General features: G+C 38.2%; 1 long non-coding RNA gene across 1 annotated transcript; it reads right to left on the minus strand.

The window, feature by feature from the left end:
• Positions 1-15,559: 15,559 nt before the first annotated feature.
• LOC140527054 (uncharacterized) lies at positions 15,560-27,657 on the minus strand. Its single transcript, XR_011974652.1, has 2 exons — positions 27,580-27,657; positions 15,560-16,219 (listed from the first exon to the last, which is right to left on the minus strand). It is a non-coding gene; the product is annotated as an uncharacterized lncRNA (long non-coding RNA).
• Positions 27,658-27,922: the final 265 nt, after the last annotated feature.

Below are 27,922 nucleotides of genomic sequence, written 5' to 3' on the forward strand. Positions count from 1 at the left end.
CTGGTAGACTTGGATCTTCATAGCAATGCAAGGACATTAAAAAAAAAAATCCCAGTGGTCTTCTAAGGCAAAATACCTTTCACATTCAGAGAAAGAACTAGTAGCAGATCATTTTGTGTGTGTATGTGTGTGTGTGTGTGTGTGTGAGAGAGAGAGAGAGAGAGTGTGTGTGTATTATGTTTTGGTTTGTTATATGATTTCTCCCATTTATTTTAGCTCTTCTACCCGGCATGACTATAATGAAAATATATTCAATAGGAACATATGTGTAGATCCTATATAGAACTGTATGCCGTCTTGGGGAGGGAGGGGGGTGGGGGGATAGGTAGAGGGTAAAAAAATCTAAGTTTTATGGTAGCAATTGTAGAGCATTAAAAATAAATAAAATGAATATATTAAAAAAAATAATAATGTAATAAAAGACATAATGGATTCTAAAAAAAAAAAAATCAGTTAAATCAAGTAAAGAGGAATGAATGACTTATTCCCACATAACAAAGGTTTCTCTGACCAATGCTTTTCACCAACAAACTTGACTATAATCTCGTAACATCAATAGCATTGTTGCCATGGAATTATGGGGCCCCTTATTATATCTCACCCTCTGTCTTGTTTTCAGGAATCCAATTACTACTATTGACTATAAAATTTTATACTGAATGGGGTAGGCCAGTTATTTCTCATCTCCCTAGAGGGGCAGCTCTTTTCTGAGATTCTGAAGATTCTCAAGGTGAACTCTTGCCTTTTTTTCTTACATTTGAATCTCATTTTGAAAAGTCATGAATCTAATTTTGTAGGATAAGAGAAATTGTTTAGGAACCAGCCCACATGCTGTACAGAGCAAGATTAGGTAAGGGAAAAAAAAATTTTTTTCCAGACTGGCATTATTAAGTCCAAAATTACATTCATTATCTTTTGATCCTCATATCCATTATAGAAAAGAGGAAATTGATACTTTAAGTGACTTGCCCAAAGACACATATCTGAGGGAGGATTTGAACACAGACCTTCCTCATACAAAGACTAGCACTCTGTTATTCACTGCATCACTTTTCAACTGGAACTCTTTCAACTACAATAATCTTCTGACGTAGGTAAGATAGTTAATACAATCTCTATCTTTTTTTCCAGTTTGGACATTTGGGTGTAAAGAAGGTAAATACTGGCCTAGCAATTCAATGCTGTTTACATTATATCAGAGTAGACAATATTGTTCAACACTGGTGGACAAATTGAATTAAGACAGTGCCCTGGCTTATGTCTTCTGTCTCTGGTTTATTTTAGAGCTTCTAGTAATGGCGGTGTATGCTTTATTCATGCAAAACATGGATTGACCTTGTTGCCAAATTTATTTCGTGTTTATTTAAGGATAAAAGAAGGAATCTTTGTAAAGGGTAGCATCAAGGTGTGATTAATAGTAACGAGGTAAGCAGAGATGATGACCCAGGAATGCCCCTTTGCATAAGAGGCTCTGGCTATGGGCTCAAATGGACCCAGGTTCAATCCTGGGACAATTTGATGGCAAAGAGAAGTTCAGGTGTATTCTTTTACAGTTATCCCTTCCGCATCATGGGGGTTAGGAGCACTGTGCCCCCCAAGATCTGGAAAATCTACATAAAATCTTTTGACCCTCCCTTTGTACAAGAGAATAAGAGAATTTTTTCTTTTTCTTCTATGCAGTGTTTACAGTATCTTATTGTAAAATTTAGGTTGATATTATATAGTACTCTACATATATTTTATGAATTTTTGAGACTCTAAACTTTTTCTATGTTGTGTGCAGACCTTTGTATGTTGTCTGTAGCTTCCAAAACATTTACCCCCCAGATTTCCATTTAATTTCTTATGCCAGCCCACAATATATTGAAACCATGATGGGGAAAGTTATGATTTGAAAGGAATAACTGTACTCTTTGGCTCATTATACCTTCCTCCTTTCAAAAACAACTGAAGAAAATCCCTAAAAGAAAGTTTAAGTATGGCTTATGTCTAGGGTCTCTCCAAAAGGGATTAAGAGGGTCCCTTCTTAGAGAAGTTATCCAATGTACAATGTAGGAAATATCAGATACAAAATAATTATTTATAACACTATCATAACATAAATGATTAAAATACAAATGCATGCATTAACACATACTTAAAACTAGGGATGTTCTGGAACCAGTTCCACAGAGCTAATTGTTAAATTTTGGGCATGAATATTTTCAGCTCAGAAGTTGGGAGAGGATATAAATCAGGATTTGATTTATTGTTCTGATAATTGTCTAGACTTAAGAAAGTGATGGAGAAAAAAATTTTAACTGATTAATTTATTTTTAGTTTACAACATTTGGTTCTACAAGCTTCTGAGTTTTAAATTTTCTCCCCCTCTCTTCCCTCCCCTCTCCCCAAGATAGCATGCAATCTGATATAGACCCTACATATACATTCATATTAAACATATTTTCACATTAGTCATGTGGTAAAGAATTATAACCAATAGAATGAACCATGAGAAAGAAGAAGCAAAACAAGACAAAAAAAGATAGAGCAAATGGTATGCTTAGATCTGCATTCAGATTCTATATTTCAAGAAAAATTTTAATAATGCAGATTATACTTAAAAGTACATCGTGCATATCCCCCCTCCCCCAACTACTCAACTGCTTAGTAAACATTTACCAGCTGCTTAAAACATAAACTTTGACCCATCACTTATATTATACACTCCTAGGGATACTTGTGGGGCTGCTGAACAGATAACTCTGGTGACTCCAGGGGCCGTGCCTCACTGAAATCCAATTGACTTCCAAGTCAAGATATCACCCTCCTGATGTCTTTGGTCCTCTTCAAGAATGAAGGAGAAACAACTCATTCTACCTCAAACTACGCTATCTGAGCAGCCACTATAGGTCCTTGGCTTCCAGCCAGCCAAGGTATGAATCATACTTCTGACAGTGCCATCTTCTCCTCCAAGGTGTATGACTCTGGACCTCTTGAATTCATGAGACAGGCATTTGAGAAATATCCATACCGCAAAATCATTTTTCAGTGAGCTGTGCCAGGGTAAAAAGCAAATAGCAGAAGAAGCAGTCATAGACTTGAAATTCAGTCTCAGGCTCACTTTGGCAAACACATATTCCTCATGCCATATACATGTAGCTGCCTCATATGGGAATGAGGATGGAGGAAGAAAGAGAAATTCCCCCTCTCCTTGGCAGAAGTCCAAGAAAGAGCTGGTATTAAGCCAACAAAGATACCTCAGGAGAAACCAGAAGCCATTTCTTTTCTGCCCAACCCCTTTTAATTTCAATTTCAGTGCCTTCTCTCTGTTAATTATTTCCTATTTATCTTGTATATAGCTTGCTTTGTATGTTATCTCTCTCCTGCCAACTAGATTGTAAGCTCTTTGAGGGAAGGGACTGTATTTTGCCTCTTTTTGTATCCCCAGTGTTTAGCACAGTGCCTAGCACACAGTAAGTGCTTAATAAGTAAACATTTACCTAATTAAATTGCAGAGTGGATGACTTTTCCTTGTTCTGTCACCAGCTCTCATTGGAACAGCCCCATTGATGTCACAAAGTGGGGACTGAGGGGTGGACAGTGAATGGGAAGGAAACAACTATCTATTAAGCAACTACTATGTGTCAGGCTCTGTGCTGAGTACTTTACAAGAATTACCTCATTGGGACCAAAGGACTAAGGGAGCTTCTGATTATACATGACATCTTTAGCCAGGTGCCAGAGGACACATGTTCCTCCCCATGGAGCCAAGGTACGTGGGTTCAGCTCCACGGGAAATGCTTCAATACAACTTTTCCCCTGCCCCATCCCACACAATTTCAGAAATCTTTTCATCCTTTCAAAATAAAATCTTAAGTGTTTGGAGTGGGGGAGGAAGGAGAGATATAGTGTGGTGCTACTTGGAAAGCAGGTACACTTCCATTAATATAATTTGAGTGCCAAGTGGGGTCTAGTCATGACAAAATTTGAAACTAACCACTATCCCTACTAAAAGCTGCTCCTACACATCACCAACCATCCAGGTGAAAGCTGAACAAGTCTGTCATGTCTGGATATTTTCCTGCCACATGCCAAATTTATGAATATTTAGGACAATCCAGATAACTGGTGAAATTGTTTTTCCCCACCCTAGACTCAGTAGAGATTATGGGATCATAGATTTTAGCACTCAGATTTAACCCTCCCAGTTTACAGATGAGGAAACTGAGGCACAAAGAGATTAAATTACTTAGTGAAAACTTTTAATCCAGATCTTCCAACTCCAAATTCATTTTTTTAAAATCACCACATAATATTCAAAGACATTCTATCTCCTCTGAACTCCATGTGTTTTCATTGGCTGTCCCCTATTCCTGGAATTCTCTTTGTTCTCATTTCCACATGGCTTTCCTGAAGTCCCAGCTAAAATCCAAACTTCTGCAGGAAGTCTTTCCTGATCTCCTCAGTACTTAGCACGATGCCTGGCCTATGGTATTCACTTAGTGAATGCCTCTTGACTTGACTTGAATGAAGATGCCCTTAGAAGTAGATGAAGAGATTAATTACACGGTGAGGGATTCAAGGAGGGTCCCTCTGCCCCAATACATCCCCCTAACCCCTCTCCTGCTGACCTCCCAATCAGTCAAATTGACAGTAAGTAGTAGAGCTAGAATTCAAACCTATGTCTTCAGATTCAAAACCCAATTCCCCCCCTTGATTCCAATCTACTTTTCTAGCCTCAGTTTCCACTATAGTCTTTCCTTCTTGTTCAATTGTTTTTAGTCTTGTCCAACTCTTCATGACCCCATTTGGGGTTTTGTTGGCAAAGACACTGCAGCAGTTAGCCATTTCCTTCTCCAGTTCATTTTGCAGATGTGGAAACTGAGGCAAACAAAGTTAAGTGACTTGCCCAGGTCACACAGCTAGTATGTGAGGCTAGATTTGAACTTAGGAAGATGAGTCTTCTTGGTGTCAGGCTGAGTGCTCTATCCACTGTGCCACCTAGTTGCCTAGAATCTTTCCTACCTGCCTTTAAAAGCTTTGCTTGATTTAGTTCATCATGTCACTTCCCTTTGAAACAACCAGCTAATAACATTACACTAAGGGAATAAAGGTTTTTAATTCAATTCAACATTTCTTATGTATTTAGTGTATTATGACGAAGGTTAAGATTCAGAGAGATTGTTTGTGATTACAAAGCATTGCCTGGAAGAGGTAGCCTTTAAGTAAGAAATAAGAGGCGTATTAGGCATCCAGGGAACAAAATGAGGTCACTGAGAGGTCCCTGGGGGAGGAAAGAAGTGGGAAAGTTTCTCATTGAAAATTGTTTTTTTCTACCTCTCAGTCTTGTCTGTGACTGCCCCTGATACCCAATACATTACATGGACTTGGTCAGATGAGAGTAAGCCTGTTTTCTCCAGCAACCTGCACAACAAGAACTAGCCCATCTGATTCTGAACTATAGTTTCCATGAGATTCCAGGCTCCAAAAGCCAGACCTGATTGCAGATGAATGTATATGTATATATGCATATATATGTATATGTGTGTGTATATATGTGTGTATGTACGTATGTTTGCAGCATATGTTTACATATACCCATGTATACATGTATTTCTACTCCAGAAAGAGTAGAAATTAATAAGAATACAGGTTTTGCATTAATACGACCTTTGGTGGTAAACATTTTGTGGATTTTCAAAATCTGCCATTGGCTGTTGCCAATCCAGGGCTGGTGGTTGGTAACTGGACTATTGTAATAGTCTGCCTCCTCTAGTCCTTCCTCCAGTCAGTTGTCAAACTGTTCTTTCTAAAGTACAGGTCTGATCATGTCACTTCTTTCCCCCCACCCTATGTAACCTTGGCAGGAGAAGCTCTACCTTTTCAGGCCCCTTACATCTTATGCTCTCCATTCTTATCTAGCCTTATTCGCTGAATGGGTGTTGCCCCAGTCAAACTGATACCTGTTAAAGACCTTAGCTTAAAAAGACCAGGGTCTCCTAAAGTATCCAAGACCATCTCCAGTCTTCCTGACCTGCACCTGGCCACTGGATCAAGATGGCGTCAGAGGAGAAAATGAGGCTAGTGACTTTGCACAGCCCTCCCTCACCTAAATCCAATTCACTTGCATATCATGGCCTCACCTCCCTGATGTCACTGTCCTCTTCAAGAGCAAAGGACAAACATCTTACGCTGCCCACATGCCCCACGCATGTATGTTCTTTGCAGTCCAGTGACATGGGCCTTCATCTTCACATTCCAGGCATTTTCAGTGACTGTTCCCCCATCCCTAGAATGCTTTCCCTTCTCATCTCTATCTACTGACTCCTGTGTATATCCCTTCAAGTCCCAGTTAAAATTCTACTTTATATGTGAAGTTTTTCCTGATTCCTTCTTGATTCTGATGCCTTCCCTCTGTTGATTATTTATAACTCATCTTGAATATAGCTCATTTGCACTAGTTCATGACAAGGTGCCTACCCCATTAGCCTGGGAGCTCCTTGAGAGCAGAGACTGTCTTTTGCCTTTGCTAAGCATCTCCAATGCTTAGCATAATTGCCTGACGCATAGTAGGCACTTTAAAATGTTCATTCACTACCTGACTGATTTAAAGGAAATTGACTTCCTTTTTTTATCAGATGAAGATGTCTGTTAGCAATAGTGGTCAATAACAGAACTCACAGCTCTTTAGAGTTGCTTCTCTCTTTACAAATTATATCACCTCCTCTTTTATCATATAAGTTAATTATTACAATCTCTCCTTTGAAGAAACTGACAGGACTTCAGTAAAAACACGAGTAGGGAAGGAGAAGAGAATAAGCATGTATATAGCACCTACAAGTACTAGAGACTATGCTGTATTCTTTTTCTTTTCTCTTTTTTTCTTTTACAAATACTTCCAAAAACCAATTTTGCCAAAGAGGACAAAAGGATGAGTTATGGAAAGACAGGTATACTAATATTCTGCTGTTAGGGCTTTCAATTGATCCAGTCATTCTGGAAAAGAACTTGAAACTGTAACCAAAAAAAATTAGCTATTTTGTTCATATACTCTGACCCACTTTTGGTAATACTAAGTACCTAGGTGGTATAATAAGAGATATAGACTAGAGTCAGGAAGACCTGAGTTCAAATCTAACTTAAGACACTGACCAGCTCTGTGGCCCTGGGCAGGTCACTTAACCTCTGTCTGCCTTAGTTCCCTCAACTATAAAATGGTAATAATAATAATTAATAACCCCTACCTCAAAGTGTTCTAAGGGTAAAACAAGGTAATATTTGTAGAAGGGTTTAGCACAGTGCCAGGCACAAAGTAGGTATTTTTAAAATATTTATTCCCCTTCCTCTACTAGGCAGAAACCCAGAAGAAGTCAAAAACAGAAAGGAAAGTCCCCTAGCCACCAAAACATTCATAGCAATACTTTTTTTGTGTGTGTGTGGCAGTAAAGGACTAGAAACACAGAAAAACCAGATGAAACAATTTCCCTTAACTTCATGGGAGTCAGTGACAGAGCTGGCAAGAGAGCTGCTGACCCGTCAGCCTTGTTCAACCCAAAACTTTCAAAAGGAAAAGGAATGAATTAAGCAAGGACCTCTCCAGAGACTTAGCACATTTATTATGGAGAGAGACAGGGACTAATGTCTTTTACTTCCTTTGTAAAATTCATTTTTGTATTGAAGGAAGTTTTTTTTAAATTTTTCCTATTAATTTATTTTTAGTTTTCAACATTCACTTCCATAAGATTTTGAATTCCAAATTTTTTCCTCTCTTCCCTCCCCCCACCCAAGACTGTGTGTATCCCTTCCCCCTCTCTGACCTCCCTTCTATCACCCCACTCTTATCCTTTCCCCTTCTATTTTCCTGTAAGGCGAGATAGATTTCTATACCCCATTGCCTGTATATCTTATTTCCCAGTTACATGTAAAAACAATTTTTAACATTTGTTTTTAAAACTTTGAGTTCCACATTCTCTCCCTTCCTCCCTCCCCACCCACTCTCATTGAGAAGGCAAGCAATTTGATATAGGTTATTCAAAGGAAGAGTTTTAAAGGGTGAATGGGGATTGCCTCCTACATGCTGAACAAAACACTTCCTTTGCCTCTCCAAAAGGGTCTGGAGGGGCTAAGTTAGTACCTTATTACTGCTTTACTGCTCTAGTCAGTCAATGAGCCCATGGGAAATCATTCCTGAGATTACTCTTTTATAATCCTCTATGCAGCAGAGTTGAATCACATGATACAACTTGGCTCTCTTTCTCTATGTACACCCACACTTGGAGAAAAAGCATATGTTCAAATTATTGGCAAAACAAGGTTTATGTTTTCACTTATTCATATTATCCTCAACTCTGTTACAATGAATAATCAACACTGAATGTAGGTCCCAATTTCCAAACCTTTCAACATTTTTCTTGTTCTTTGCTATGTTTTCTGTATTCCTCTGTTCTCCTCTTAAACTGTAGAACCCAAAGAGGTCACAGTGAACCAATCAGACTGTGATTAGTAAGGTCAACCAATCAATTAACAAACCTCTATTGTGTTTACTATGTGTCAGACTACCAAATCAATCCATCCTAGTTAAAGTATCAAGATGTTGTACTCTGATACATCTGACAGATGAGAGCACATCTGGATTTTTCTTTAAGTGTAAGTGAAGCCTAGACATCTCCCTAGCTAATATAGGAAATCTTCAGATTGGATGAGGGAGTTTGTTATGCCCTATAGAGCTGGAATAAAACCATCCATCTAACTGGAACCAGAGATTAGAGTATCTGATAGCAGAGAAGAAATAGAGTGATTACTGACAAAGAGGGTAGGAGACTTCTTTAACCCTAACATGACTTTCCTCCCCACCAACTCTTGGCTAAAAGACTACCTCATGAAGTTAAGAGAATTTGGATTTTTTCATCACTATTTTAGCAGCATCCTCCAGGGAGCAGAGGCTGGTGGAAGTGTCACAAGCCAAGAACAAACTAGATAAGATGAGGAAAGCTGATTCAAGGTAGTAAAAAAGCCCAAAAAAAAGACTGTACCTGAAGTGGGGAACCTGTGACCTCAAGATCACATGTGGTCCTCTAGGTCCTCAAGTGTGACCCTTTGACAAATCCTTTCTGCAAAACTTGGACTCAGTCAAAAGGCCACACCCAAGTATCTAGAAGGTCACATGTGGCCTCAAGGCTGCAGGTTCTCCAGGAACATTTTAAGTACTCCAGTAAGAGGACTTCCAGGAATTCCTTTGCTCAATTAGGTGTTCTCTAAGCTTGAGATTGGGGCAGCTAACTGGCACAGTAGACATAGCACTCAGCTTGAAGTCAGGAAGGTTCATTTTCCTGAGTTCAAATCTAGCATCAGACACTTATTAGCTTGTGACCCTGGGCAAGTCACTTACCACTGTTTACCTCAATTTCCCTATCTGTGACATGAGCTGGAAAAGAAAATGGCAGATCACTCCAGTATCTATGCCAAGAAAACCCCAGATGGGGTCACAAAGAGTCTGACAAAAACAACTAAAGAAGAAGCTTGAGATCACTTTCCCCATGTACTCTATATGTATTTGTGGGATGCTATGTCACAGACTTTTGGGGTATATTTGTCATTCCATGTATGATAAGAATGGTAAGCATGTTCTTACCACCTTAGTAAATATCACTTACTAAAAGTTAATTGTTTGGCTAACATTGATATCAATGGATAATCATGGGAGTGAGGGGAGGCACATCAGTGGGGGCTGGTGAGGTATACTATTAGGAAGATACACCATAGTCCCTCGGGGTTACTCCTAGGCCTAGAGGTAAAGATTGAGCTCTAAGAAGCATACCTGTCAGTGCAAGTGAAGGGTTGGGAGAGAAAGTCCAGTGCCTATATACACTATACGTATTACATTTATGCAAAAATTGAGTATATAGTAAGATCACAAGGTAGTTTTGTGAGGGAGAGCCTTATCAGCTTGGAAAAGCTTCATGAAGAAGGGAGTTCTTGAGCTGAGCCTTGAAGAAAACCAGGAATTGAATTCAAAGAGGCCAAGATGAGGAGGGAATGCATTCCAGACATGGGGGACAACCAGTAGAAAGGCCTAGAGACAGGGGTAAATTAAGTAGTCCAGTGTAGTTGAATAATAAAAATGCATGGAAGGGAGTAAATTTTTTTTTAAACAAACTGGAAAAGTAGAAGAGAACCAGATTATCAAGAGTTTTAAATGTTAAAAAGAAGTTTGTATTTGATTATCAAGGCAATAGGAACTTACTGGAGTTTATTGGGGGGGGGTGGAATTAATTATCAGAATATCAGAGAAAGAGACATATAGACAACATTTGATGTCTCTTCATTGGGAAAGAAGGAAAAGAGGAAGAAAGAAGGCAAGAAGGACTAAAGATAGAATTTCTTTAGAAAATCTCACAAAGTCACCTTAAAATTTACTCTTTCTTCTAACATCCCTATTTCTGCTAAGGGCTCTCCCATTCTCCCAGCCACCCAGTTTCATAATCCAGGATTCTTTCTTAACTCTTCACTCTCATTTATCCCCCATAAACAATCTGTTGTCAAGTCTCATCCATTTCATGTATATAACATCTATCAGCTTTGTCTTTTCTCCAGTCATACCACAGCTGCCATAATTCAAACCCTCTAGATAATGATTATCATAATAGTTAACATGTATAGGGTGTTTACTACGTGCCAAGGTAATGCTTTGCACTTATTGTCTCATTTGATCTTCACAGCACCCCTAGGATTAAAGTATATAGCCAGCAATCACTGTCCTCAACTTCAACAGCAAAAAGAGGGGGAGTGGTTCATATTACTGATAATTTCGGAAAGCAACAAGGAAAGCTGCTCTTCTAGATAAAAAGGGGAGAACAGTTTGCCAAAGCAGAAAGGATGGGGATACTGAGGAAGAACTCATCAATTTTAATATAGAGGGTCATTGCTGACTAGTAAGGAGAGGAGAGTCAGGTATGATGAATGAAGTGCAGAAAGGTTTTTAAAAACCAAGGTGAGGGCAAGACTGAGAACAAAGAAGGGGAGGGAATAAACTTTTATGTAGAGCCTCCTATGTGTCATGTGCTAAATGCTTTACAAATATTATCTAATTTGACCCTCACAATAACCCATGGATTTAGGTATTATTATTATGACCATTTCATAGTGGAGGAAACTGAGCTTAAGTGACTTGCCCAGGGTCACGCAGCTCAGTGTATGAGGCCAATTTGAACTAATTCCAGGCTCAGTGCTCTATCCATATACTACCTAGCTGCTTGGGGGAATTATAACAATGATAATAATGTTGAGAAGGCAAAACTACTAAATTATTATTTTGCTTTGAATTCCTTACCAAGGAGAAGGATCCTTGGAATGAAAAAGAGGACAAAAGTCATTTACAAGGAAATGAAACCCAAGATAAGTAAGGAAATGAGGTAAGAGAGGATCTAGTTATTTTCGATGACTTTAAGCAAATAAATTCAAATGAATTACATTCTTACCACGCAGGAAGAACTTGCCAGGATGATTGCAAAGCTTCTATCAATGATCTTTAGAAAGACATGGGAAAAATGTCATATTTCTCTCTCTATCTCTCTCATATTCTCAATATTCACAATAACTTCCATAATGTAAATAAATACAAGATTAAAATTAGTCTAAAATTTGTTATTAAATCAGTGTTGCTTCTGTTGAAGAATAATGAAAATACACTTTCCTCCTTTCAGCAAAGGAGTGAGGGACTACAGCAAAATGCTGCCTACATTTGCACTCAGTTGTATTGCTTGTTTTTGCTTATTTTTCCTTGCTATATGGGAGAGTGTAACTATATGGGTAGAAGGGAAGGGATATCCAGAAATGACCATATTATAAAAACACATAGCATGAAGAAATATTTATTTAATTAATTGATCAACCAATCAATAAATGCTTGGATAGTGGAAGAATTCCCTTTTCCCTCCTGTTTATCTCAGCAAAAGCCCCTCACCCTTCAATGGTAAAAGGAAAACAATTTACACTAATTATACTGCAAGGAGAATGACTAATAACCTTGCTTGACTTTTCCAGTGGTATTTTCATTTTGAAAGCAGATACTTACTATTCAAATAGTAGAATTTCAGGTAGTGTTGAGGGATGATTTTTCAACAAGGAACACAGAGTGTAGGCTGACATGACAAGTAGAGGAATCTCTCATGACTACAAATCAACCAGCCTCAGGGGTTTTTTAAGGAGATTAAGATCTGGTTTGGCAAATATGTAGGATTTGTCCTTTCGGTAACTGAAATTGAGCCAGATTCCTAGGAGGGATCTTAGAAACTCTATCTCTGCTCCATGCAAAGTCATTCTAGAGCAGGTATTCTTAATCCGGTCTCCATGAATCTGGTTTTTAAATATATATTTTGATAGATGTATTTCAATGTAATTGGTTTCCTTTCTAATCCTATGTATTTTATTTTATGCACTTATCATCATTGTCATCATCATTTAAGTGTTCACTATGTGTCACTGTGTCAAGGGATAGAGACACAAAGGAAAACACCAATATGGTCCCTGTCTTCAAGGAGCTCATATTCTAAAGGCTGGAGACAACATACAAATGGCCAAATACATACCAAATATATACAGTGCAAAAGGAAAGTAATCTCATAGGGAAAGCATTTGTTTGCTGTCTGTCCTTCATTCTCAAAGAGGGCCATGACATCAGGTTGGTGATGGCATGACATTCAAATGAATTGGATTTAAGCAAGGCAGGGCTATGCAAAGTCACCAGCCTTACTTTTTCCTCCAGAGTCATCTCAGTCCAGTGGTGAGATATGGATCAGGGCAACTGGAGATGGCCTAGAAAACAGTGGGGGACCTTGACCTTTTCAAGCTAAGGTCTCATTTTGACTGAGGCAGCACCCATTCAGTGATTAAGCCTTAAAGGGAAGGTACTAGCAGTGGGTAGGGAGGAGGACATAGAATGGAAAAAAGGCCTCTTACAAAAGGGGGAATTTGAGTCCAATCTTGAAGGAAACCACATGATTCTGAGAAGGGATCTGTAGACTTTATCAGACTGCCAAAGGGGTCCATGACACAAAATAGATTGGAACACGGTACAGTTGACCCTCACATGACCAGACATTGATATGCTCTTCTTGAGTAGATCTGAAGTTCTTTGCCATGCCACACTGGCTTGCACAATACACCATTAAAATGTCCCTTGGGGAGGAGAGATTAGATGGGGCTAAATAAATCGCTACTGAGTATTCCCCAGCCTTGTAAGATCTTAGCTCCCCAAATAATTCAGGACGATCCCAAGAACATCCCTATTCATTCACCAAACTGGTCAAACTACAAGTTTCACTATCTGATGTGAGACCTGAATAAATGACTTGATTTACAAATTTTAGATAAACAAAAATGCACGTATCACAGCAAAAGTCCTCAAGGTTCATTCCTGAGTTTCACTGAAGGAATAAATGAGTTGTTATTTTTTTCCCCTAGGCCTTTCACCATAGTCCTGAATTTCTGAACACAATGTGACAACATGTTCCAGACTTATGTTTAAGGTGCGCCTAGAAGCCAGATATAGGCAACAAGCAGAGTCTGAAGAGTTCATACTCCAAAAGTTCATTTGTAGATTAGTTTTTTGAAAAGTTAGAACACATTTTCCCATACAATGACCTAAATATCAGCCAGCTTAGCAGACAAAGCCACAAAGCTTATATAATAATTTCACAGATGAGGAACTGAGGCAAACAAGGTTAAGTGACTTGTCCAGGGTCACCTAGCTAGTAAGTGTCTGAGGCCATATTTCCACCCAGGTCCTCTTGACTCCAGGCTTTGAATTCTATCTACTTCCTCACCTAGCTGCCCCTCTTTTTGTGAGTTATCTCCTCTCAATAAAATTGGCTGGCTTCACTGTCTTGTATACTCCATGTTTCTTTGTGTGAGATTTGATATTTTGAACCTTCTGGAGTCTAGGTAAGACAATGTGAAAGCAGAGAAAGCCTGGAAAAGAGCATGTAAATTATAGAAGGGTAGATGCTACAGCCTTTTATTGAACTGTTTCCCATAATCCCACAGGATCTCAACAAGCTTCAGAAACTGACAGCAAAATTCAGAGAGATTATGAATCAAACACGGTTGTTCAGCCCTGATCCAACCTCTTCAGTTTCTCATCCATAAAACCAGAATCCACTAGAAACAGTTCTATGCACACATGCCTATGTGAGCCAAAACCTACATGTGTAGACTCACACATCCAAAGCTCATGGCAGTAGTAGGAAATGTCCCAAGGTCCCCAGGAGAGAGGGAATGACTCAGTTCAATAATTGGGTTTTGACTGAGAAGAAATTATAGGAAATCACTTCTCTTTCCAGAGAAGTAAATGCCAGAGTGAGGCCAGTTGAAATGTAGAGCTGATGGATACTACTGGAGATGGTACCTGATTTCATCAGTCCCTGGGGACTGCTGCCAGCTTGCCCTGCATTGTTAGCTCAACACTTTACAGGGGAAGATGTCCAACTACCTCTATGGTGTCAGTGAAGCATGTGGATCCCTGGCTTGGGTTTTAAAGAAATCCGACCCTACTAAATAACCTGTAAAACACAGGCCTGCAAAGGCTCACAGGAAGAGACCTTGATCTACAAAATAACTGAGAAATAGCAAGTTGGAGGGGCAGGGAAATCAGGGCATTTAGAAATGGAGTAGGGACCCTTGAAGTATTGTCCATAGAATTGTTTTTAATGCTTTAAAAAAGAAGTATAAGTTAAATTAATAGTATCTATAGTGACTAAGGAGTTTTGCCCCCCAAAACCCCAAAACATTATATGATCTTCCTTCCCCCATGATCCTCCTCTCTTTTCTCTGCCCTTTCAAAAAGAAGCAATCTGCCTCAACTCAAACATATTATTTTTGATCGATCATTAAGTGGGTCTCCCAAGCCACTGGAGGCCAGGACTCAAGCTCAAGGAAGCACAAGATTATGTCACAAAAATGACTTTGATTTATTTTTCTAAAAGGAGGAAAGTTATTAATCCAAATTAAAAATAAAACAAGTGAAAAAGTAGGCATAAGGGTTGATAATTGCTATCATCTTCTCAGTTGATTTTTTTAAATGTAATAGTGCTGTCTGTGAGCTCTTCTTTTAAAAAAACATAACTTTACCCTCTTTGAAATAATCTTACTACAAAATAAATAAAAAATAAAGTCTTTGTGTTGAGGCAAATTGCTGCTTTAAATCTTTTTTCTTAAAAATTGATCCCTGAATGCCTTTAAAATTGTATTGTACTAGCTGTTTTTTGTGGCGGCAAAGAATTAGAAATTGAGGGAATGTCTATCAATTGGGGAATAGCTGAACAAGTTGTGGTATATGATTGTGATAGAATACTATTGTGCTATAGGAAATGATGAGCATGTGAATTTCAGAAAAACTGGGAAAGACTTACACAAACTGATGCAAAATGAAATGAGTAGAACCAGGAGAACACCGTATACAGTACAATATTGTATGATGATTAACTGTGAATAACTTAGCTGTTCTCAGCAATACGATGATCCAAGACAATTCTGAAGGACTTATGATGAAAAATGAGAAAGAATCGATGGAGTCTGAATGCAGATTGAAGCATAACTTCTTTTTACTTTATTTGTCTTCGGGGTTTTTTTTGGTCTGTGTTTTCTTTTGTAACATAGCTAATATGGAAATATGTTTTGCATGACTGGACTCATATAACCCATATCAAATTGCTTACTGTTGCAGGGAGAGAGGGAGGGAGAGAATTTGGAACTCAAATTTTTAAAAAATGAATGTTAAAGATTGTTTTTACTTGGAATTAGGAAAAATAAAATATTATTGAAGTAAAAAAAATTGTGTTATACTGCCTTCTAGAGCATTTGGGCCATGTCTACCTACAACCCTAAGTAGAAATTACAAGACATAGAACAAGTAGAGCTCAACAATAAAGGGATGGGGCAGAAATTCTAGGATATTTTGAGACTGGCATATGCCACAATGACCACTGATCTTGCCTGTGACTCTGGATGTTCCATGTGTCAGGGGTCCCCAGAAGATTTACTTAACACTAAATGTTAAAATAGCACACCCTGATTGAGTACAGTTTGATGAGGACATGGTGGCCGAGGAGAGAGTATGATGGCAAAAAGACTCTTGGAGAGTGGGATCAGGCAGAGACTCCTCCTCAGAGTCCTGATATCCAGGGGGTATATATGCTTTCCACCAGTGCTGGCTCCATTGGCAGTTTCTATGGCATGATCACTAAAGAAAGAAAGAAGACAAAGGGGAAAAAAAATCTAAGATGTATGGAAGTGATTGTAGAAAACTGAAAACAAATAAAATAATTTTAAAAATAATTAACATAGTGCAGTGAAAGACAACTAAGATGTCAGTTTATATCAAATTTCAACCAAGTCCTATTTTTTTTACTGTCTACCTATTTGAAAGTCACAAACACAGAGGAGAAAAAACATACATATTAAAACCATTTTTTCAGCAGATCATTTTCACAAATGAAAATGTTCCCTGGATTGTTTTGGAGCTATGATCAATTGAAATGCATAGCACTTTATTATATTGTGATTTATATAATACACTCATTCAATGACAAAAAAAATAAAGATGATTGTTAAAAAAAAAAGAAGAAAGAAAAACCTTGTTATCTTATCCTAGGTATGGCTCTAGGTCCAGCCACTCTTCCTGGTTTCATCTATTTAGTGACATTGCCACTTCCTCATATTGGGTATTGAATTTATAAAGTCTGAATGCAATGGTTGTCCTATTGCCACTGATGAGAAGAGATACAACAGTGGATCTGTTTCATTTCTCATCTATTTGTTGTCTTCTGGTTACATCTACAGATGTCTTTGGCATTATCTGACTTAGTTGAATCTAATAAAAGCTCTCTATAGATTCATTTTCTTCTTAACTTCTTCTCCCTGTTTTGTTTTATAATACTTATAATTTTATTTCATTCTCACCCATACTATTTCAAAATGAGTTTGTGCTTTTAACTGATGCTGGGCTTGGTTACCATGTTTCTTCTCTTGGCAAGGAGATTGCTGGCTGAGGTAATTCCTGGGATCTTTTAGTTTCTTCCTCTCCATTTTGCATTGCTTAACCTTTCCTATGAAATCTTGATAGCATCATTGATTTTACTGACAAGTTCTTTAAACAAGTGAAGTTGTAGCTGCCATAAACCTCCTTTTTTTTCTACTAATTTGGTGTTTGTTTTGGCCTTTTCTCCAAATAGTCAGTATCTGACTGAACACAAACAGCTGATTCAGAAATGACTGCTAAGCAGAGAGGCAACTGATAGACTAAAAGCCCATGATGAGACACATTTTCAGACACGGCAGATGCATAAATTTATTTTGCTTGATTATGTTTATTTGGCACAAAAAAGGGCTTTTCCTGGATGGAGAAATTGCATGTGAAAAATGATAGAGATATCACAAAAAAAGAAAGAAAGGAAGAAAAGGAAAGGAAAGGAAAAGAAAGTGAAGAATCTCAATGAAATATTAGGAAATACATAGCAGAGAACAGAAGGAAATCCAGATGGGAACACTGACAATCAGAGCAAAAATGTTGGTGCTAGTGCATTAAATTGGATATATGTGCTTTAAAAAGCTATATGTTCTTTGCTATTTTTTGCGTATAGAAGTGTTCATATTTTTTAAAAAGATGAGTTAAAAAGAGAAATTATTGCTGTGAATTTGGCATTACATTAAGAGATTTATTAAAATGTCAATGCCCTTTGGCCCAGAGATTCCATTGCTAGGTGTGTGTATGAATATATTTATGTGTGTGTGTGTGCATGTGTGTGTGCGTGTGTGTGTACGGAGTGTTCACGAAGGACCAGCACCTCTAGTGTGAGGGCTTGACAAGACCTTTTCAGGGCTGCTCATCCACATTGGTGTCCACCTGTCACCTAACTCTCATGTTTGACTCCAAAAAGCTGTAGCATGCAGAGCGGCCACACCTCAATAAAACCATCTTGGTAGACAGGCTAAACCAAACTGAGGATAATTGATGGGTTTCAAACCCCTCAGTGAATTAGGGGGATGTCTACCCCAAGCATGTAAAGACTTCCGCTGGAAGAATGGGTAAATGAACACAATTTGTTCCAAAGGCCACAAAGACAGCTGAAGCAGGTGCTGTGGATCCCTTAGAGCTTGGTCAGATATCAAAGACACCAAGCTCATCCATTGCAGCCTAGGCCATCGCCAATCATCTTGACCCTTGCCCCACTATTGAACTTTGATGATTCAGGAAGAGAGAGTGAGGTTGACAGCTTTGTATAACTCCGCCTCACTTAAATCCGATTCACATGCTAGTCATGACATTGCCTGTGATGTCATTGGTCCTCTTTGAAAATGAATGACAAACAGCAAATATATGTGTATACACACATACATGTATATGCTCATATATGCATATATACATATTTATGTATATAGGTATCTATATGTTTATCATATATACACCCACCCAAGGAAGGTAGAGATAGAAAGGTACATTTACAGCAAAATATTACTGGCATTACTAGTATCACATTTTATGATAGAAAAGGACTGGGAAAAATTTTGGTTCTTATCAGTTGGGGAATGACTAAACAAACTGTGGTCCATGAATGGGATGGATTGCTACTGTCCTGGGAGAAATGATGATTTTGAAGACTACAAAAATGATCTGATGCAAAATGAAGTAAATCAACTTTTTATCAAAGTCATTGAGTATCAATCTTGTTTGAACAGATCAGGCTGAGCTGACATTATAGGTATTACTGAATAGGAGACAGAGAGTGGGGCTAATTATAGGTTGACTTAGTTTGGAGGATCTTATTAAGACATTCATAGAATGCCTCTATTTCTTCATCCTCTGTAACTGAGTTTGACAAATAAGCTACTCTTATATTCCATAAGCCATATATTCCATGAGTTGATATTCCTTGAAACTCCAGTCTCTTTTACTTCTACCCTGTTACCATCACTGAAGTGGAAAGAGGTTATGCCCACTGTGCATTTTTTTTTTCTTTCTCTTATGCTTTATCCTGATTCGTTTCTTCCATACTACAATGGAGCCATGGTCTCCTCCTCAGTAGTCCCCCTACTAACACATATTGCTAACCAATTGTACCTTCTTATCTTGTTTGATTTTTATCTATACTATCATGTGCATTCTTCAGCTCTTAGCACAGTGCTTGGCACATAGTAGGCACTTAATCCATGTTTATTAATGAATTGAATCTCCACAGAGCACCTCTCTAAAGCACTATAAGTCTTCCTTTAGGTCTTTTAATATTATGTGAGTACCAGGGCATTGTTTGAATTACATATGTGTTATCTGTGCTATGTGATGTACTCCCCTCCTTTTCTGATTATATTTTCCTGGATAAACATTTTTATGCCCATTCTTACACAAAAGTCATTAAGAATAGCATGCCACAACTGATGAATGTGTCTCTACTGTCTTTTGAGGCACCTACAATTTTGTTTCTTTGGATATTATGGTCTTCTTCTGTTCCCCAGCAAATAGTAGCGATGAAAGAATATTGAAAGTAGAAGATGCGGTTTTGAGCTAGGCATTGGTCAAAATACTATTTGCCAGAGACATTCCCAGTCATTTCATTCTTCCTACTAAGTAGTTCCTATTATAACAACTCCAACAACCATTCAAATAAGCTGGTCACTTTGGTTTCAAATAAGTATTTAAGTGGATTGTATATAAGTATTTTATGTAAGTATATAAATACACTGATATACTTTTATATAAGTATATAAGTATTTTAGTGGATTGTGGTACTTTCAGAATATAACCCCATCACCTCTATGATCATTTATGGGATGATGGAGAGTTTGAAGTTTAGTAATAAAGAGTAAGGGGGAAAAGAATTTTTCATTATTCCACCTCCATGACCTGTCTGCTCTCTGTACTTTTGACAGTTGGTGGTAAAGAGAATAGTTGCTTTGGTTTTTGTTATTGGTTTAGCTTAAAAATCAATAATGATGAACTTGAAATCGACAACCACTTTGTGAGTAATGACTCAAGGGTAGACCTGTGGAGAATTACTACCTTGATGGTTACTTGTTTCCCACAGTTAAACAGATGCATTTTTATGAAAAATCTAACTGCTAAATCTTTACCCCAAACAAATCAAAGTTATCATTGCTTCTGAGAAGTTGGCATGACTCCATTGTCTAAGATTCCATTTACCATACTTGGGAATTCACCCTTCCCTGGCCAGCACTCCCCCCCAGATATATTTTCTCTCCCATCACAATGTGAATTCCGGAGGGTAGGGAGTGTATTTTGCATTTATATTCCAGGGCTTAGCATAGTGTCTAGTATATATTAAGCACTTCACAAGAGTTTTTTCATTCATTCAAACATTTGGCTTTTTTTTTAAAGTATTCGTGAAAAAAACAATGTTCACACTTAAAATTTTTTCATTGCTATCTTTTGGTTTTACATCTCAAATTTTCTCCCATTATCCCTTTCCCTCCATTCTCCCAGACGCCCAAATCAAGTAGTGTTGTTAAGAAAAAAGAAAGAGGATTAAGAGAAATAAATCAGCAAAACCAATCAATACATTAAAAAAAGGTGGGAAAATATATGTAATGCTTTTCTCTTTCAAATCCCTACTTCTGCTAAGGAGTAGAGTGGGAGTGTCTTTTTATAGCTCTCCTTTGGGCCTATGCTTGTTCTTTGTAATTTGGCAACATTTACTTTTAATTCTTTAGGAGTTTTTATTCTCTCCACACCTACCAGATTGGCTAATATGATAAAAAAAAAAAAGAAAATGACAAATGTTGGACAGGGTGTGGAAAAATTGGGACACTAATGAACTGTTGGTGGAGTTGTGAACTGGAGAGCAAATTGGAACTGTGCCTAAAGGGCTATAACACTGTGCATTACCTTTGAATGAGCAATACCCCATTAGGTCTGTACTGCAGAGATTTTTTTAAAAAAAGAAAAGGACCTATATGTACAAAAACATTTTTAAAAGTTCTTTTTGTCGTGTCAAAGAATTGAAAATGGATCTGATGTCCATCAGTTGGGAATGACTGAACAAGTTGTGGTATATGATTGTGATGGACTACTATTGTGCTATAAGAAATAAGCAGGATGATTTCAGAAAAAAGCTGGAAAGATTCACATAAACTGAAGCAAAGGGAAATGAACAGAACCAGGAGAACACTGTACACAGTAACAGCGATATTGTGTGATAATCAACTGCGAATGACAGTTATTTTTAGCAATTCTGAAGGACTTATGATGAAAAATGTTATCTACCACCAGAAAAAGAATTGATGGAGTCTGAATGCAGATTGAAGAATACTTTTTTTTACTTTATTTTTCTTGGAGTTTTTTTGGTCTGTTTTCTTTTGTAACATGGCTAATATGGGAACATGTTTTTCATGCCTGCACATGTTAAATCTATATCAAATCGCTTGTCCTCTCAAGGAGGGGGAAAGTTAGGAAGTGAGAGAGAGCATTTGCAACTTAAAATTTTTTTAAAAGAATGTTAAAAAAATTTTATTTGTAATTGGAAAAAATAAAGTATTAAAAAACTTAGATAAACTGTAAATGGGAAATGTTTAGCAAAATAAAATTTAAAAACAATAACATATAAATGACCAACCTAAAAAAAGTGACTAAAATGCCCATATCCTTTGATGCTGAGATTTGGAATGTACTCCAAAGAGATCAAAGACTAAAAAAGCTGTCTCATGTATTTCAAAATATTCATAGCAGCACTTTTTTGATAGCAAAGAATTGTTGCTTTTGTGTTTGTCCTTTGTTTTTGAAGAAGACCATGACATCAGAGAAATGATGCCATGACTTGCACTTGACTTTGTTTTGAGTGAGTGAGGGCTATACAGATCCACCAGCATCACTTTCTCCTCCTGAGCCATCTGTATCCAGTGACCAGATATTCATCAGGATGACTGGAGATGACCTTTAGGTTACTCACTTAGAAGGAGGTAACGCCCATTCATATATTGAGTTGGCTGGTTGATTGTTGTGCTGTATTCTCAAAAACGACCAACATGACATCACTATGTTAGAGTCAAGTTACACTATGTCTGGCTATGGCTGATCAAACCAATACAAGCACAGAAGGTGGTACCACAGGTCAGGTACAAATAGTCCACGTGAACGTTTGGGGCAGATTCTCTAAGTTTGTGCTTCTTGCATTTTTTTAAGCTACTTCAATTCTGCTTTGCTCACAGAGCACAAGTCTTTCTTTGATGTGGGTTTGTCATGCTGGGTGGTCCTTTGCCAGTGTCTCCCTTGTTACACAATCGATTCCAGTTGATTCACTGGAATCAATTCCAATTGATTTCAGAGAGAATTAAATAATGATTGTATTGGGAATGATTGGGGTTGATCTGGAGAGCCTCTGATCAATATAAGGAATCCCTGCAAACAACATGATGAAATTACAGAGCACGGACCTTTGCAAGGCAGGGGTGTGCCCCATGAACTTAGACATGCACCATACCCCCTTACTTACACACTGCTCCCTTGCAGAGAGGACTCAGTGAATTATAATTAGTGTCTAGGGCTGCCTTCTGGTGACTGGTTCACTGAGGACCAAAGGAACAACAACCTTTCATACATACAGCTGTAAGCATGATCTCTGGGATACAGTATCCTTTTTAGATCATGTTTTTCCCCATGCTTTCTCACCCTTGGATTTCCAGACTGAAATGTAGCAAGGTGGAAGAGAGGAGGTTTCTCTGAAATGGCAGTTTACAGCAGAAGCACATGGCAGTGGGGAACACACGCTTACCCAGGGTCTAAGAAGTGAATTCTTGCTCCTCAGTTCTGAGAATGGACACCTCCAGCCTTGTAGCTGCCTAACGGGCAATGTTAAGTTCAAGATATTCTGTCTAAGAGTTCCTGAGGTCAAGAGCTGAGCATAAACTGACCCAAGGGGGACAAGCTCAGCCAATAGGATCACCCTCAAAGTAGAGAACTTGGGTCCAGTAGAACTGGATCTTGCCAACCCTGCACAGTATTATTATGAGAAGGTATTTATGTGCTCAGCAAGTTACAAAGCACATTTACTTTTGGGAAGAGACTAACCACAAGATGATACCCTGAGTCTTGGAGACACTGTGTAAGGGAGAGACTCACTAGAATAAGAGGGTTACCCTAACAGTTGCCCCAATTTCAAATCTCTTTTCACAAGAGATGGTGGGCTATGTGAATATTCTGCTAAATTTGTTCATGGGTTCCTGTGTCCTTAGTATTTTTAAGCATATTCTATAGGGGTGAAATAAATTCTGTCCCATATCCAATAAATATATTGTATGTTGAATGCCTGTGCAAGATTTGAGGATGCTACCACCCATATTTGGAACTTCTTAGATGTGAAGGACACAAATTTTACTTTGATGACTTTCTTAGGTTGGTCCATATTGAGCCAATGAGCTAAAAGAAGTGAGATTTAACTTTTGGAGGCAAATTCTCAAAATGGGACTCAACAGGTGCAGGTGGAAAGTTCTTGAGGGAGAAAGGGGCTAGGGTTACATATGTTACAAAGGTTGTTGTGGGGAAAGTACTCTTCAAAACCTTAAAAATATAGATATATATAGATATATATAGATATATATACACACACATGCATATACATACATGTATGTATATACATGCATGTATATATGTGTATGTATATATACATATTTGTGTGATATTTAAATGAGTTATTATTATGATTTCTAATATTATTATTATGATTGCTAGCCACTATGATGCATAAGTTGCAAGGCCCTCAAACTCTCAGAGATGCACCTATCAAGGGCAAATTCTTATGATAGGTGCAGGGTGATATAATAGCCGGAAAACACTTCCTTGCCCTTAAGTAGCTTACATTGTTCTAAGAAGTTCTGTTTCTATCTTCTGTGTTTCAATCTCCAATTCTGATTCCAATAAAGACAGCAGATTTTATTTGGGTACTTACTTAAGTGACATTTAAGAGTCTGTTAATCAGAGTTCCCTGGAAATGCACCTCTTCAGAAGAGGAAGTTTGTGGATACTTGACTGCCAATTTAACTGCTTGAGGTCTCTGACTTGAAGAAACCCCCATCCACATTCCATTATCACAGGACATGATTGATTGCCAGTACATGAACTACGAGTGCAAACTATTAACCAGTAGTTTGTTAATTTTTATTGTAAAACACGTGGAGCAGACAGGATAGTAATGACCTTGAGAAGACAGCAAAGGAGCATAGGAAGCCAGGGGAAAGCCTGGAGATTAGTTAAGTGGCACTGTGTATGTGGGGAAAAACCGCACTCCTCAAACATTGTGCACAGTTGCAGCCACATTATGTGGTGACTGACTTTGATAGACTTGGCTCTTCTCAGTAATGCAAGGTTCTAAGACACTTCCAAAAGTCTCACGATGCTATCCACATTCAGAGAAAGAATTACAGAATCTGAATGCAGATCGAAGCCCTCTCTTTTTTTTGCTTTGTTTCTTCTTTCCTGGGGTTCATTCCATTGTTTATAATTCTTCTGTGCAACATGACTAATGTGAAAATATGTTTAATGTGAATGTATGTATAGAGCCTATATCAGATTGCATACCATCTTGAGTGGGGGGAATAGAAGAAAATTTGAAACTCAAAAGTTTGTGGAACTAAATGTTGTAAACTAAAAATAAATACATAAATTTTAAAGAAAAGAAGAAATGCACTCCTCTGCTTTTTTTTGTTGGCTTTCATCGACTCAATCTCACTTTAGTGATTTGGCATCGGAAGCTTTTACCAAAAAGATGAGAGAAAAATTTGAGAATTTTTCCAAGGTGGGTTGAGGAGAAATGGTCATAATTCTTTACAAAATGAAGTTAAATTCACAATTGTCTAATTAATTGGGTCAAATATTAATAGGTATATTCAAAAAAACTCCAAAGACAGTTATTATGTGTATAGCACAAAAGTTACATGTCAACAGGGCTCTCCCTAACTCATGGTACCTCTGTCTTGGACCCTTTTCCCTCTCTATACATTTTCCCATTGCAAGGAGGGAGGGGGAAAGTAAGAGCCTAACAAATCCTGGGGCATGGAAAAGGCATAGACCTAATCCATATAACAGGGAACACTGGTAGTTATTAGTTTCATAGCGGCAAGTTTTCATTAAGTACCTATTGTCCACATAAGTGTACCATTTTCCTAGTCACCCACATAGATATCTTCAGAGTTATTTTGGAGCCATGCTCTTTCTTAGCACCCATATCTAATTAGTTCCTAAAATCCCACTGCTTCCACCATTATAATATTGTTTGTTTTTCCCCCTTCTCTCCACTCACATGTCCACCATGCTAGTTTAGGTTTTCATTAACTCATGATATAGACTATCATAATTGACTCCTAATGAAGTGACTGCCTCTTCCGTCTCCGGTCTAGCTTCCATACAGCAGCCAAATACTTTTCCTAAAATACAGGTCTCTCCACGTCCAATCTGTTCAAAAAACCACTAGTGGTATCCTATTTTCTACCCCTCAGCCTAGCATTTAAAGCTCCCCCTCAACAATCTGACTATCTTTCCACACTCACTTCATGGAATTCTCCTTTATACAATTCTATATTTCAGTAAGACTGAGTTGCTTGTGCTTTCCCAATGTGCCCATGAATTCATATAGGTCATCCCTCTTTTGATAAGGCTAAGCTGATAAAGCTCACTGAATGGGCATTGCCTCACTCAAAGTGAGAATTTAAAAAGACCTTGGCTTAAAAGGGTCAAGGTCTCCCACTGCACCCTGGGCCATCTCTAGTCATCCTGATTGATATCTGGCCACTGGACCCAGATGGCACAGGAGGAGAGTGACTTTGCATAGCCCTCCCTCCTTCAAATCAAAGTCAGTTGCAACTCGTCATCATCTCCCCAATGTCATGGTCCTCTTCGAGAATGAAAGACAAACCACACACATGCACACACACACACACACACACACACACACACACACACACACACACACACAGAGCTCAGGCATCATCATCTCCATGAGGTTTTCCTTAAAGCTCCCAACTAGCAACTTTCTCAAAAGCTCTTTGCTTGGTCCTTCCTTTGCCCCCATTAAAATCTATTCAATATAGAATTCCCTCAGAAGAATGTAAGCCCCTTAAAGACATAGATTATTGATTTTGTCTTTCTATCCCTAGCACAGTGCTTTGTAGGGAAGGAGGAAAGGGAACAAGCATTTATTCAGTGCCTACTATGTACCAGGCAAGCACTTTGCTTGCTCCTCAAACAACCCTGAGAGGGAGTTGCTATTATTATCCCCATTTTACAGGTGAGTAAACTGAGACAGAGATTAAGTGACTTCCCCAGCTAATAAGTCTGAGGCCAAATTTGAACTCAGGTGTTCCTGATTTAAAGCCCAGTTCTCTATGCACTGAACTACGTAGCTCCCCCTTGTATGTAATAAGTACTTTTTAAACTAGCTGCAGAACTGAATTGAAATGAAAGATGACATCTTGTGGGATCTTTTCTGGATTTACTCCAACTGGAAATAAGCCCTCTTTTCATTAGGTTTTTTATAGTGCTTTGAGTTCCTTTTATGTTCTCATCTTCTATTTTATTTTCTCATTCTTTGAATACCATGATAACTTCTCTAATAGAGTATAATAAGCTCCTTGAGGGTAGGGACAGTGTCTTACTCATTTTTTGTATTGTTGTGTCTCCATGAAATAGCATTTGAACTGGGATTTGATGAATAAGGTAGTATTTCAAAACACAAATTTCATACCTCAAACCTAAAATATATTAAGGGTTTCAACTTAACTCTGAATTATTCAGTCTAGCTGCCTACATTGGTCAAATGAAATGGTTTAATTGCAAGCTTTCCCTTCCTGGTGGCATTATGTAGACCACCTCTAGATAGTTTCACTCAGTCCTTGCCCTTGGCCAAATAGGCATCCTCTTCCTCACAGTGTTGATGAATGTGCAGGAAAAAGGCTGGAGTTACTTGGTATTCCATTCCCAGAATGCATGGAAGCCCCTAAGGTTAGGGAAGCTAGGCATTACACACAATTTCTGATTGCTTAATTGAAGCTTTTCAAATTCTGATTTTCCCAGCCTCAGATTTCACTGACACGCCTGAATGAATCTATCTCTCAGCCTCACTTAACAATTACCTTTTCCAGAAGGGTTCAGTCATGATTGATAAGTGTGCATATACAGGTAAGCAATAGACTCAGAGCATTAGAGAGCATACAATTGCATTGATAGAAGCCCCCTTTCCTCCCAAATGTGAACAATTTACCTGACAGCTATCAAGGAGGTCTCATGTTAGCAGATTCCCTACTGAAAATGACTTTTAAGAAACAATTCTTGAGAGAGAGGTACACTCAGAGGGATCTAATTCCAGTATATTAACTATACTCACTGTCCCCCTCTTTGCCCTTAGGGTCACATAAGAGGCCCCAAGAAAATAGACAGGGCCAAGTATAAATTTTGATTTTTCTCCCTCTCATTTTCCTCCCCTCGTGTACATTGTAGACCACGAAAGTTTATATTCATTTTAAGGACACAAAACATAAATACACATTTGAAATGAAACCACAGAGTCAATGAATTCAAGTATCCAACATAATAGTCATAATTACCAGTATTGACGATTTCGTGGAATTTGGCCTCATCTTTTCTTTGGGTTTTCAACAAGAAGAAGCAACATTGAGACATCCTAGGGAAAAAGGAGGGAAATGAGAATGAAAGACAAGGGATGTTAAGCCTTCAATTATTTATTGCTCTACTTCTGTCTTGGACCCCAGCAGGCAAGATAGTCTCAGAATGATTCTATTTCCTGGACAGGACGATGGATCCAGGCTACTCCACTGTTGCCCAGTGTATACTCACTGGGAGGTTTTATAATTCTGTCTACTCTGATCTACTCTGATTCTCCAGTGTGACTTGTTGAAATGATAATTGGTCCTGAGATTACATTGCCTT

This window comes from Notamacropus eugenii, chromosome 2 (genome assembly GCF_028372415.1).
Source record: "Notamacropus eugenii isolate mMacEug1 chromosome 2, mMacEug1.pri_v2, whole genome shotgun sequence".
NCBI lineage: Eukaryota > Metazoa > Chordata > Mammalia > Diprotodontia > Macropodidae > Notamacropus > Notamacropus eugenii.